Source organism: Thermobia domestica, chromosome 9, assembly GCF_964235325.1.
Source record: "Thermobia domestica chromosome 9, izTheDome1.hap1.1, whole genome shotgun sequence".
NCBI classification, from domain to species: Eukaryota; Metazoa; Arthropoda; class Insecta; order Zygentoma; family Lepismatidae; genus Thermobia; species Thermobia domestica.
In genome coordinates, this window is record NC_137462.1 from 216,062,068 (window position 1) to 216,075,265 (window position 13,198).

The window sequence follows — 13,198 nt, forward strand, 5'->3', positions numbered from 1 at the left end:
GTTTTGATATTCATTCTTGAAAGCTTGAACTTTCACGGAATCACTCTAAAACTTTTTTGATTCTACTCAAAACTGATTTGTGCAGATGAGCCATATAGTTGTCATCTTTGAGACCGTAATCAGTGCTGATCTTCTACTTGAGGATAGCGTGATGCATACAGAGATTTTATACTATCCTTGGCGTGTCATAAGCATATGCTAACTAATCCGTACTGCATTTAATTTTTTACAAGATAACATTTGTTGGCACACTTTCACTACTTATTTTACAGAAAGCACTAATTGGAATTCCTATACAATAATTTGTCCAAATGCTGCCTATGATTCTGTAAAATAAAGCAGATTTGAAATAAGTCGTTTGCTGGTCAAGGAATATGATTATTATACCTTATTCTTAACAACTATATACCTTGGCAGTCACTAAATTTCAGACGTATACCAAGGTTAGTCCAAGTTAATATTTGTTATCATGCATCAGTTTAGTATTAAGTTACTATGCATATTTCGTATTAAGAATATAAGGGGTGTAACACACACACACAAATAAGATGTATTAGTCATAACGCATTACTTCCTGATATGCTCTTCACCTTCGAATACCCTGTTTGGCATTTCCACACTTGCATTCACTACTACCACTGATGGAAACAACATTGAAAGTTATTTTCTGTGAGTCACGCATAAAGTCTGCTGTTGTAGGAAACGAGAGAATCTATTACATATTTCAACATACAATATTGTTTCAATATATGCTATATACAGGCGCGGATCCAAGGGGGAGGGCTATAGGGGCTACACTGGATAAAATGGGCTTCAAACCTACTTTACATTGGATAAAGCGGCAAACTATGGTTTAGCCTCTCCCTTGATCATATCCTGGATTCGCCACTGTATATACAGGATGTTTCAAAACAACACAGACAAACGTTTGGGAGGTGATTTCTGACACCAAGACAAGACAGAAAGTATAGACCAACCTGGGTGCACAAATACTTCCTTTCGGAGTTATAGGCTACCGAAATCTTGAAAAAATGAACTTTAAAGGTTCATAGCTCCAATACTATGGGACCTACCGTAGTCGGGTCAAGACTTCACTTAGGAACTAGTAAATGTCCTATCCAAAAATACATGTTTCAGAATCCTGCGGTATTTCCGCAATAATTTTTATAGAGAAAGTTTGGCTATGGGCATATAATTTGAAATACTCGCCAACTACCTCTATAAAAATTGTTGCGAAAATACCGCAGGATTCTGAAACATGGATATTTGGATTGGGTACATACTAGTTCCTAAGTAGTCTTCAGAAATCACCTCCCAAATGTTGTCGATGTTGTTTTGAAACACCCTATATATATTATATTATTTCTTAGATTATAAGGCGCACCTTTTTGCCAGCTTTTAGACGTCCAAAATTCAGGTGCGCCTTGAATTCGATGTATATACTGCAATATACATATTTATTCATTGCACGTAGGTTACAACATAGAATCTACTGCACTCTTTAGTACTGGTAGTTACAACTAATTTGTTTGAAATTGGTTGTACCTTGTATTAAACGACAGACTGTACAAAAATGGTAATCGCTCACGAAGAATGAACATATCGTTTTACTGATAAGAAAATGCGTATCGAAATAGGAATGCATTTGTACATTATTTCTGCGCCTTAGATTCGATGGCGTCTTGTATTCGAAGAAATACGGTATATATATATATATATATATATATATATATATATATATATATATATATACGAGGGTCATTTAACTCGAAAGAAGCTTACAGTCCTTCGATGTAGTCTCCACCAGCCTTCTTTAATTTTTGGGTCAAGATCAAAATCGCAGGGGCTCATATCCAGGGAGTATGGTGGGTGCTCTAGTACCTTCCAACTCCATCGTCGCAACAGTCTGTACTGTATTGGCTGTATGGCATCTGACTTGTGTAGGAGAATTGGTCTAGACTCCAGGAGGTGTGGATGTTTGCGCCGCAATACTGATCGCAAACGGTAACTGAGGTATGAAGCATTGACGGTAACGCCCGGTGGAACTTGATGTGACAGGATACTGCCTTCGTGGTCGTATGACATCATCACCTTCACGTTTGCTGGCTCTTGCCTAAGCTTTTTCGCTCGTGGAGATTCTGGGTAGCGCCATTCAATCGACTGACGTTTCAATTCAGGCTCGTACGATCTTTCACACGTTTCTTCACTTCCAATAATGCAGTGCAAGAAGTCATCACCTTCCTAACTGTAACGTTGAAGGTGTAGGCGCGCACATCCCCACCAATGCCACTTTTGAACCTCGGTCAGAGCATGAGGTACCCATCTGGCTGCAATTTTCCACATGCCAAGGTGTTGTGTAAGCATGCGGAACACTGATCCGGAAGAAATGTTCAGCTCCTGCGCCAATTCACTACAAGTTCACCGCGGATCACCGTCAAGCAGTGTCCGTAGTCTTGCAAGATGAATTTCGTTCGTAGCCGTTCCCTCTACTGTGCATTTTGTCTGTTGACTGTTATCCCGTCTGAAATGCTGCAAACCATTTCGCCACTGTCCGATACGGTAGAGCAACTTCACCACAGGCCTCTGCTAATCCTCTGTGAATCATCCTAACATTTCACCCTCTTGCCACCTAGAATTTCATAAACACACGCTGTTCTGCACGCGTGAATATTCCGTTAGGGCCGTATTTCACACAACAGTCACTTTAACAATGTCTGCTTGCCACTCACACAATGTCTGCTTGCCACTCACACCGTAATATGGGACCGCAGTAGCGTTGAACTGACTCGTACACATCACGGAACATACTACGTTCGTCATTTGTCTCCTGCTCACATGACACTCCAATCGTAGCAGTGTTGCCAGTTCGAGTTAAATGACCCTCGTATATATATATATATATATATATATAGGGTGAGCGGTAACTACGTGGACAAATTTAGACAGGTGATAGTACTTGTAAAAAGAAGCAAAAAATGTCCTAATGAACATGGAAGAAAATCCGTACCGTTTAGAAGTGACAGTGTGTCGAAAGCGTGGGAACATGAACTTCAGAGGACAACAGCCTAAAAACAATACATCGTAGAGAGTGCGGTTAGAAACGTCACAAAGTCATACCTACTTTATTGAAAAATGCATGTTTGAAAATGCAGCTATACATGCGCACGAGATTCCCCAAAGGAACGGAGGGATTCCCGGACATGCTGTAAAGGAAAGAAGTGTCACATATTGTTCATCCCGTGCGCACACGTAGCTAGCTGCATTTTCAAACATACAGTTTTCAATAAAGTAGGTATGACTTTCTAAGTGCACTAGTTTATTAAAGTTTAATACTAGCGATTTCACGTTGCAGAAGAGATTTCTTTCGGGTGTATAATATGAGTATTTTATGTGAGTGAGGGGTTTCTCCTGAAATCGTGTCAATAATTGTATATATTGGAATAGGACTATTACGCAGTTACAGTTGTATTTAACATACGAGTTGACAGTACTACTTGCAGTCGGGTATGGAGAAGAAGCTGCCAGATGACCAAGCTTACAAGAAATCTCAACTGTAAAGTCCTTTAACCTACAGGAAAAACGGATAGAACGTATACTTTATTTATTTACTTATTTTCTTATATTTAGTTTTAATCTTTGGTGTTTACCGAAAACAGTGACTTCCAGTTTTGACCTTCCGTCTACATCCTACTACATCTCAAAAAATATGACAGTTTTTTAATTGTATATTTTCAGAAATGGCCAATCATGTTTTCCTTGTCGATCCAGTAACTTAATTATTACTCTCGGTCAAGTTACGTCTACATAGTTAAACGGTACTTTTTTATGTACAGATTAGGCTTGACTTTTATGAACAATAATATAAAACTTGGAGTAGCACATAGTTAAGTTTACTTATACATGTGATCCCAAAGTTGATTCCTGATAGGAAAACAAGTGTTTTTATTCTACATCGAATTGTAAGAATGCAAATATGTATAGCTTCGATGGACAATAAGAAAAAAGTTCAAATCAAAGATAAATTTGTAAGTAAAAGCTGAAAATTTATTTTCTATATTAATTCATTTCTTTTGATTATACATTACATCTTCTTACTTACATGAAACACATGATGTATGCAACAGTTTTAAATATAGCCAATGTGATATTATTGTGGTCCTGTGCTCCGTGTTCTAGACCCCGCCACTGATGGTAGCACTCATCATTTGAATATTCGAGATGGCGTAGCAAGATTATTAGTTCGATGTTGTCAACTAATGTTATATACATGAACAGAAAAATTCAAAATAATGAGAGGGGTGCGTTATCACTTGAAGCTATATACAATCCGCTGGATAGCACTGGATGAACCTTTGCATTACTGCAAATTTCTACCATGGTCCTTGTAGTGCAGTTACAAGTGTAGCGAGTAGTGGTGGTTACGTGGTATGTGCTGATGTCGTATATACAGAATTAAATACCTCCAAGAAATGAAGTATCATTGGAAAAAATTTCTACGATTGTAGCATTACGACAGGCAGGCTGCATATCCTTGAAACAGTCCGACTGCATCATGTGTCCCGTAGTAGTGTTTACATATTCTCCACGTACGTATGTGGAAACTAATGTTTTGAAGGACTGGTCTAAACAAGCTCAGTGGTAGAGCGTTTCCCTCTGTTACGACGAGTCCCTGGTTCGATCCTCGGCCAAGTAAGTTTGTAGTGTATAACATTGTATCTAGGTTTTCTCAGGGTACTAGTTTCCTCCCACGTTCTCATGCAACTAACACTTCCATCATTATTCACTTGTCTTAATCATTCTCACACGCAGAATCGTGGGGCATTAAAACTGATAGATTGAAAGACTGGTCAGGCTAGGGAGACATAGAAAAGCCATTATAATTAGTTAAAGAACATAAGGAACACAGATTATTAATTTTCCATAGTCACCTCTACATTACCTGATTCCAGATTTAAGCTTATTCTCTTTTGTTGTATTTCTGAACAATCGGAAACTTATTTTTACTGGTTACATCATTCTTGTTTGCTGAATCCGTATCAACAGTATTATTATTTCAGATAAGTGATTTCGTATACAGTAGAAACTCGATTAACCGTCACTCTGTTATCCGTCACTGCTCCGGACAGTACTGTGCTTTAAATTGCCGTAATTGGCGCCGTGCAGAGCACGGAATAAAGTGTAAGCGAAATGGACTGAAATAGTCATGCGTCACTTCCGGTCATGCTAGTTTTCACACAAAAAACTTGGTACAGTACTGAAACCCTTATGGAGAAAAACATGGACTTGAAACACTCAAAATGGCAGAAATTAAATTCCAAACTTATGAATTATTTTCAAGACGAACCTATATTAGTGTAACATGGAAGGAATACGGTTTACTCTGGTTCTGTTCAATCATTATAAGTTGTGATGGATATTTATAAAAATCAATTTTATAGAAAGGAGATGTTGCTTGATTTCCGCTTTTTCCAACGCCGGTCCGGCTTAAGAACCTTTTAAATCTACTTACTGTAAGAGGTTTATAACGATATTTCTGTTATCCGTCTATTCGCTTAACCGTCATGGTCCCGGTCCCGAGGGTGACGGTTAATCGAGTTTCTACTGTATATACATGATTTTCGTGTGTAAATAACTTAGTATTTTTAGGTGCTCCTAACTATATTCCATGATAAACTAGGTAGCTTGTCAGTTATCAGTAAATCTGTGTGAGTATTCTTTTTCGTATTGTACATGTTAAAAGTTCACTATTTTTGTTAGATTCTTTTCAGGATCTAGAAAGTGTAAAATGAAATAAAGAGTATATAAATGTCATTCACCATTGCGTGATGAGGGATACTTTTTTTTCCGAAATATAAAGCAGAAGATAAGTATAAATTTTGAACGTGGAAACACGCAGTGTCAATCTGAAGGGGCCAGTACTAACCAGGGAACAGTTGTCACGTCTATCTAAAATAATAATAATCTAGAATGGGCAAAACAAAGAAACTGAACATGTAGCTAATGGAAAGAGGATTTTATTACAGATAAACTGAGTTATGATTAACCCTTTGAGGATTTTATGGTACAATTTGTACCATACGCGTTTTTCATGGTACATTGCGTTATAACTCTCCTATTTGAGCTTTTCCGTCCGTTTTTAGTCCAGAGGCATTGTAGAAGACATTACGTATGGTTTCACACCTTCCTGCGTCCAGACATAGGAGGTGATGACGTCATAAGTCTAAAATATATTTTTTCATTTATTAAGCCTATGTTCAATATTTTTTGGCGCGCTTATTTTTGCACGTAGAAGATTGAAATTTTGCACAAACGTTCAGTCCACCGAGTAGTATTTACCAGATTTTTTTTCAGATTTGTGAGTTAAAACAAGGGGGGGAACCAGAGGGTCAAATGGTTGAAAAAAGGGATATTTTTACCCCCAAAATCCCTTTCTTCAGGATTTTCCCGCCTTATATACATAATGGAGACACGTGAGTCATACCGTCTGAAAGCCAGTTTTATTCTGAAGAGAACGATGTGCGAAACATGATCCTAGGGTAATTAGGGATGTGTCAGGGAATTTTTATCAAAATATACTTCCGTATAGGGGAATATGGGGCAATGTCGGTATATATATTTTATGGCGGGCTTATTTTTGCACCTAGAAGATTGAAATTGTGCACAAACATTCAGTCCACCGAGTAGTATTTAACAGATTTTTTTTCCGGATTTATGCGTTAAAACAGGGGGGTCCAGAGGGGCTAAAAGTTGAAAAAAGGGATATTTAGACCAAAAAATCCTTTTTTTTTTTTTTTCGAGAATTTCCCGCCTTAGATACATGATGGAGACATGTGAATGGTACCGTCTGAAAGGCAGTTCTATTCTGAAGAGAATGATGGGCGAAACATGACCCTAGGGTAATTCGGGATGTCTCAGGAATTTTTTTCCCTGAGATCATAGTGTTTTGTGGTAATTTGGGCCATTGTGGGAATTCTTCATAAAATTTCTCCCGCCCTTACTATTCAAGATAGAAACTTGAAATTTGGCACACACATTCAGTATACCAAGTACTATTTATCAGATTTTTTTTAGATGGCTACGTTTACACAGGGCCGCTCCATGGGAGGCCAAAGTGCGAGAAAAAAAAATTCCCTCTGAAATTTTCCCTTTGACATCATTTTTCCCGCTCCTGGTATATGGTATGAGCATGCAAGTAGTACCATTTGAAAGCCAGCTCTATTCTAAAGAGAATGAGGTATGAACCATGATCCTAGGATAAATAGTGACGATGCAGTAGCTGCTTGACTGAAAGTCTAAAAAATAGCCCAAAAAGCCGAAATCTGGAAAGGGTTAAAGCTTGTTTTCTCGCCTTTCTAGAAAGTTGTGACCTTCCACTCAGCCGACTATTAAACAGAAGAGGTTTCTGGTATCAAGAGTTTGGAGGTGCTTCAGTAGTGTAGTATTTGTAGGATACTTGGAATCGAAACAGCACCACAGAATTCTCTTGCTTCATACCAATTTATGTGGGATTCCTGTAGCAAGGAAGAGATGCATGTAGATAGGGCGGCATGATTTGACCTTATTCAGAGACCGGACTGCTACCCTACTGAGTTGCTATTTTCTCGATTGTGCAATTTTGCAACATCTGTCTGTGCCGTTGCTCTAGTGGTTAGCGCGCGCGCCTTCTATACACGGGCTCTGGCTTCGATTTACAGTAGGAGACTATTGAAATTTGAACACTATGGAGGTTCAAATTACACCTTAAACTGTAGGTCCACGTCTCACATAGCTTCCGTGTAGAAAAGGAACGTTAAATTTTTAACAAATAAACAAATCCATCTGGACCTGGGCAATATTACAAGACGATAGCCAGAAACAAGTAGGGAAATTAATAAATAGTATGGTGTTCATATGCACTACAATAATTGCAGCATATGGAGAATATTTTCGCTCCTGCATTCGTTATTCTATTGATTTTACATATTTACATAATATTCATGCTTGTGGTAAATCAATACTAATAATTTCATTACATGTTTTCTGATTAGCTTGCTTTTATTGAAACTAGAGTGGCGATAGTATAAATCAGTGGTGTCCAATTATAATTAGCCTGCGGGCCATAACTGTCTTTACTAGTAAAGTGGAGGGCCGCAGCTAATAATAATAATAATAATATTATTATTATTATTATTATTATACTACAAAAGAAAAATATAGAAAATGTATTTGAAATATTACATACGTATTCGATGTGACAAATGAAGGTCACTAGCAGCGTTTACAAGGGCTGGGACATCTACGTCCATTCCTGTTGTTGCGAGCCGCAGATGATGTAAAAGAGAAGAATCTCCAAGGCACCTTGTGAAGCGATTCTTCACAGTTTCCTTGGTGAAAAATACACTTTCACACAAATAAGTACTACCAAACATTAACACTTTTTTTCGACTAAACTCTCAAAGCTTAAGAAAATGTGCTGCCGTGAATGCCCGCGCCTTTTTGTTGTACAAAGCGCTAAATTGATACTTTATTTCGAAAGAAGAGTGGAAATATTAAAAGAATGAATAAATATAAATGAAAATACGAGTGAAAATACGTAGTATGAGTGATAACAATCGTAAGTCCTGAAAGCTTTGTGGGCCACAGAAAATGGTTTGGCGGGCCGCATGCGGCCCGCGGGCCGCCATTTGGACAGCACTGGTATAAATGAACACTTAAAAGGTTATATAGGTGATTAACAAATAAAGAAACTGTGATTGATTTTATAGATTTCATATGTAATGTGAATGCATAAAAAGTGAAACTTTTTCTTTTTTCATTAGACAATATAATCTTAAACAACTTTTTAAAAATCACATGTTCGATCATCATATCAATCGGAAATTGAATTTCCTATGCAGCGAAAACTTGTGTATAAGAATATACTTGGGGATGTACACAAGCCTTGTTTGTTTCTGTTCAGTTTTTTTTTTTTTTTTTTTTCTTTCTTTCTTTCTTCAAAATTCTATCGGGCTAATAAGAAAATTCGACATACACATGTAAGAACAGAGTTCAAAAAAGTGTTTGTGAAAAGGATGTCCTTTTCTAATCATTTTGTAGATTCGATCTTTTCTCAGAATCACTTTTAATACAGCCTAATTAATGCAAAGAACGTGCCAATACAACATAAAATATGTATCGATATTTGGCAACACTGCGTATAACCTTGACGCTTTGACAATGGGTAGACCAGTTATTTTAATAGCGATAGCAGCAGAGGACACATTTATAGCGGGTGTGCTGATAGGGAAAGTTGAATAAACGCTGTTTTCTGTACCCCTTGGGATTTGTAGTTCCAGGGAGAAATGGATGTTAGAGCATGTCAACTAAAGGAACCTGTAGGATAAACTATTTGCTGCAGGAAGATTACACACCAAGCGAAAGTAGCACTTGAAAGTCAGTTTCACCATTTAAGGCAGAAAAGGTTCATCAATCCAAATCAACTAGAAAAATTATGTTAAATCATTTCGTCGACTGTCAAGAAGAGACTTATCAAGACATTGTTTCCCCAGACATTGAAGAAACATGTGGTATGAAAACGTTGCATGCGTCACACATGAACACCACAATAACCCCAAACCACACAAGGCCAATACGGGTATTTCATATGCGCTTCACATATATATATCAGAATGTAGACGCCTTGTTTACTTAAACGTGAATTTATGTAAGAATAAGGATACACTTCTGGGTAGATGAATTAACTTACAGCTAACCTTCTAAATTTGCAACTCAAGTCGAATGGTCAGTACGATAAGATGTAGAACAGCTTGCCATGTAATCTGGGTGCTGCAAAGGATTAAAATCCAGATCGTGAATTAAATCATCAGAAAATAACATAGCCCACTGGTTTACAGTTCATGTACAATGCTTCCACACAAAACTAGCAGGCTATTTATGTGTTGTAATCAGTGGCTTCATCAGACCGATTTGCGGGTATACAACCCTGTATTCATGGTAAGTCGCAGCCAGTGAATGCAACGAGATCTCTCAATAGCTCCCCGACTCGACGCGGGCGTCGTCATACAATTATTTATTAATAATACTGTGACCCATTGGGTTACATGGAAAGTACACTTTATGAGCTATTGAGCAGTGATCTCTTAATGGTCTGATATTGTTCAAATTGGAGTGAAATGATTCGGTGGGTCATATTTCTTTTCTAAACAGGACGTTAGCAGGAACACAGCACACGATAGTGAGTTGCATGTCTTGCCTAAGCGCGATCACAAATGGCCGACGACGGTACGAAATATTTCGTTTTGTATTGGACGGCTCAAATACCGTCTGGCTGCCGCGTCAACAGGTAGGAGGCATTTCTCGGTCACTGTTGAATACTTCAGGCGAATACTTGATTGTGCAGATTTAGTTTAGGTCGGCGTAAAAGTAATTTCTTTAAATGTATTTGTTAAAACAAAATCCTAATGCCTTAGTATACAATTTATCAATATAATTTCGTGCAATATACTTCAAAACAACGACGACAACGTTTGGGAGGTGATTCCTGACACCAAGATAAGACAAAAGATATAAGACCAACCTGGGTGCACAAATGCTTCCTTTCGGAGTTATAGGCTGCCGAAAACATGAAAAAACGAGCTTTAAAGGTCCATATCTCAAAAACTATGGGACCTTCCGTAGTCGGGTCAAGACTTCACGTAGAAACTAATATGTGCCCAATCCAAAAATCCGTGTTTCAGAATCCTAAGGTACTCACACAACAATTTTTATAGAGGCAGTTTGGCTACGGACATATAATCTGAAGTACTCACCAACCACCTCTATAAAAATTGTTGTGGAAGTTCCGCAAGATTCTGAAAGATGTGTATTGAGATTGGGCACATACTAGTTCATAGTGAAGTCTTGACCCGACTACGGTAGGTCCCATAGTTCTGGAGCTATGGACCTTTATAAAAATTGTTTTTTCGTGTTTTCGAATTTGCAAAAAATTTGTTCTTTTTCAATAATCAAGAATTTATGCTGTAGTACAAATAAAGCAAAATAAAATTTCCTTGGTGCAGATTTTGAAACATTTGCAAATGAATGTTAAAAAATTAAAATGTTGATCCAAGCGGTTTGAAATTTGAAAATATATTGCTCTGAAGTTGAAAACTTTTCCTTCGAAAAATTTTCTTCTTCTCTTACTATTATTACACTGGTCAAAACTATTAGGGGAGCAAGCCAGAAAACGAAAAAAAAAAAAAAAAAAAATTTCCAATGTACTTAGTTGTAGGGGTTGTTGCCTTGATAATTTCAATGTATGTGTGCTGAGTAGTCCGCGTGAACGAACACGGATGTAATGTCGCACGCCCGAGGCACAATTTGCGATAAGGGGTGAAATCATGAGGATATTGGGCTGCTAAACATCGTGACTTGGGAATGTTAAGTGCTCTGTTTACTTCAGCTTGCAGTTAGAGAATCGACGTATTCTCATCTGGAGGGAACGTGGATCTTAAAATTATTTATCACATATTCAGGAATTATCGCAGTATGAAGGTGATGGAATATTGGTATGGGCAGGAATCAGTATCGGATGAAGTATGGCCCTGCAGATCATCCAGAATGGTACTCTGTAACAGCTCAGCGGTACTAAAATGAGATCCCCACGCCTTACATTGTTCCAATGGCTGTAGTAATTGGCAGTCGTTTCATTTTTATGGATGATAATTCCAGATATCACCGAGTACGTGTAGGCAGAGAGTATAGAAGAATTGTGTGGCCAGTTTCTTCCTCAGACCTCAATCTCATTGAACACCTAGGACACACTAGGCAAACTTACTGGGTGCTAGGTCAGCAACAGCTACAACTCTCCAATAGTGGGGAAACGTCCTATAGACTAGCATCGACAACCTGATCCAATCCAATCCATGCCAATCAGAAGTGCAACAGTTTTAGCCGTTTGAGAGATTATGCACCTTATGAGAGATTTGTGTCAAACTAAACACAACGTACTGAGCAAAGCTATGTGATAATATATAACACAATCACGTAACAGTTTCAACACAATAACTATGTCTTCATCAGACTTCCACTCCTTCTGTTGTGTTAAAACTGTTACGTGATTGTGTTTTATATGTATAATTACATTGCCTTGCTCAATGTGTTGTTCTGTTTAGTTTAACGTATGGAAACAAGGCCTGATAGAATAGATTTGTGTGTGCATGTGCACATGTCCATTTCTGTCATGTTACCACGATGTTCACGTAAGTTTATTATTATTATTATTTTATTCATTCAAGTGCATAAATCACTCCTAGAATTCATTCGTGTTGATCATACAGCACAGACATATTAGTGATTACGGCAACGAAAACCTACAACCAAATACAGAAGGAAATTCGATTTCCCTCTGTCTTCTAGTTTTGTTTCTTGGTTTGCTCCCCTAATTGTTTTGAACACTGTTTTAATGAAAGTAAATTCAGAGTGTATGTTCAGGACAGTCTGTTAAAATTTATAAAGTTGCTGTTCGAATGTTCTGTGACAAATGTGATCATCATCGTCACCTTTCATCCAGTTCCCAGTTTACGGACCTGTTTCAATAGAAATTGGTATAAATATTGCATTACGACATGACATATAGACGTTCATAAAATATATAAGGCAATTATTGTAACAAATAATACATTAAGGTTCCTGTTTCTTTAAACAATATGTTCTGCATGTAAAAGATTAGTAACGGAATTCTAAATTTAGTGCAACATTCTCCAAGTGCAATTTTTAAACACACCTTTGAATATTCATAACATCTCGCCATACAAGAGAACATTTTACAACCAAAAGGAGGTTACACGATCTCCAAGTTCTATAGAACCAAATCAATAGAATTCAGCCGTATTCGTTGTTCCGGATATATAAAGTTACAACATATAAAACAGTGTTCGATCATGGCAAATATTTGCTACGCTTGTGGAGGCTCTGGCCATATTTCTTCTGCCTGTGACAAAATAAACAGAAAAAAGCAAAGAATGATGACAGTGGAAAATACAGAGACAAATGAAGACATTATACTCACCGCGATACAAAGTGAAGATTCTTACGAAGACAACATATCTAACCTCATTCAACGAGAAAATATGATATACGTACAAGAGTTATTGCACTCTGAATCATGGAAACTAGAAAATACTACTTATTTCATGCAATGCTACTCATTATGAAGAAGCGGAAAAATATCTTAATCTTA

General features: G+C 37.5%; 1 protein-coding gene across 2 annotated transcripts in view; it reads left to right on the plus strand.

Moving 5' to 3' along the window:
• LOC145660590 (uncharacterized) overlaps window positions 1-13,198 on the plus strand; it is a 121,037-nt gene that overhangs the window by 94,657 nt on the left and 13,182 nt on the right. The window lies entirely within an intron of this gene.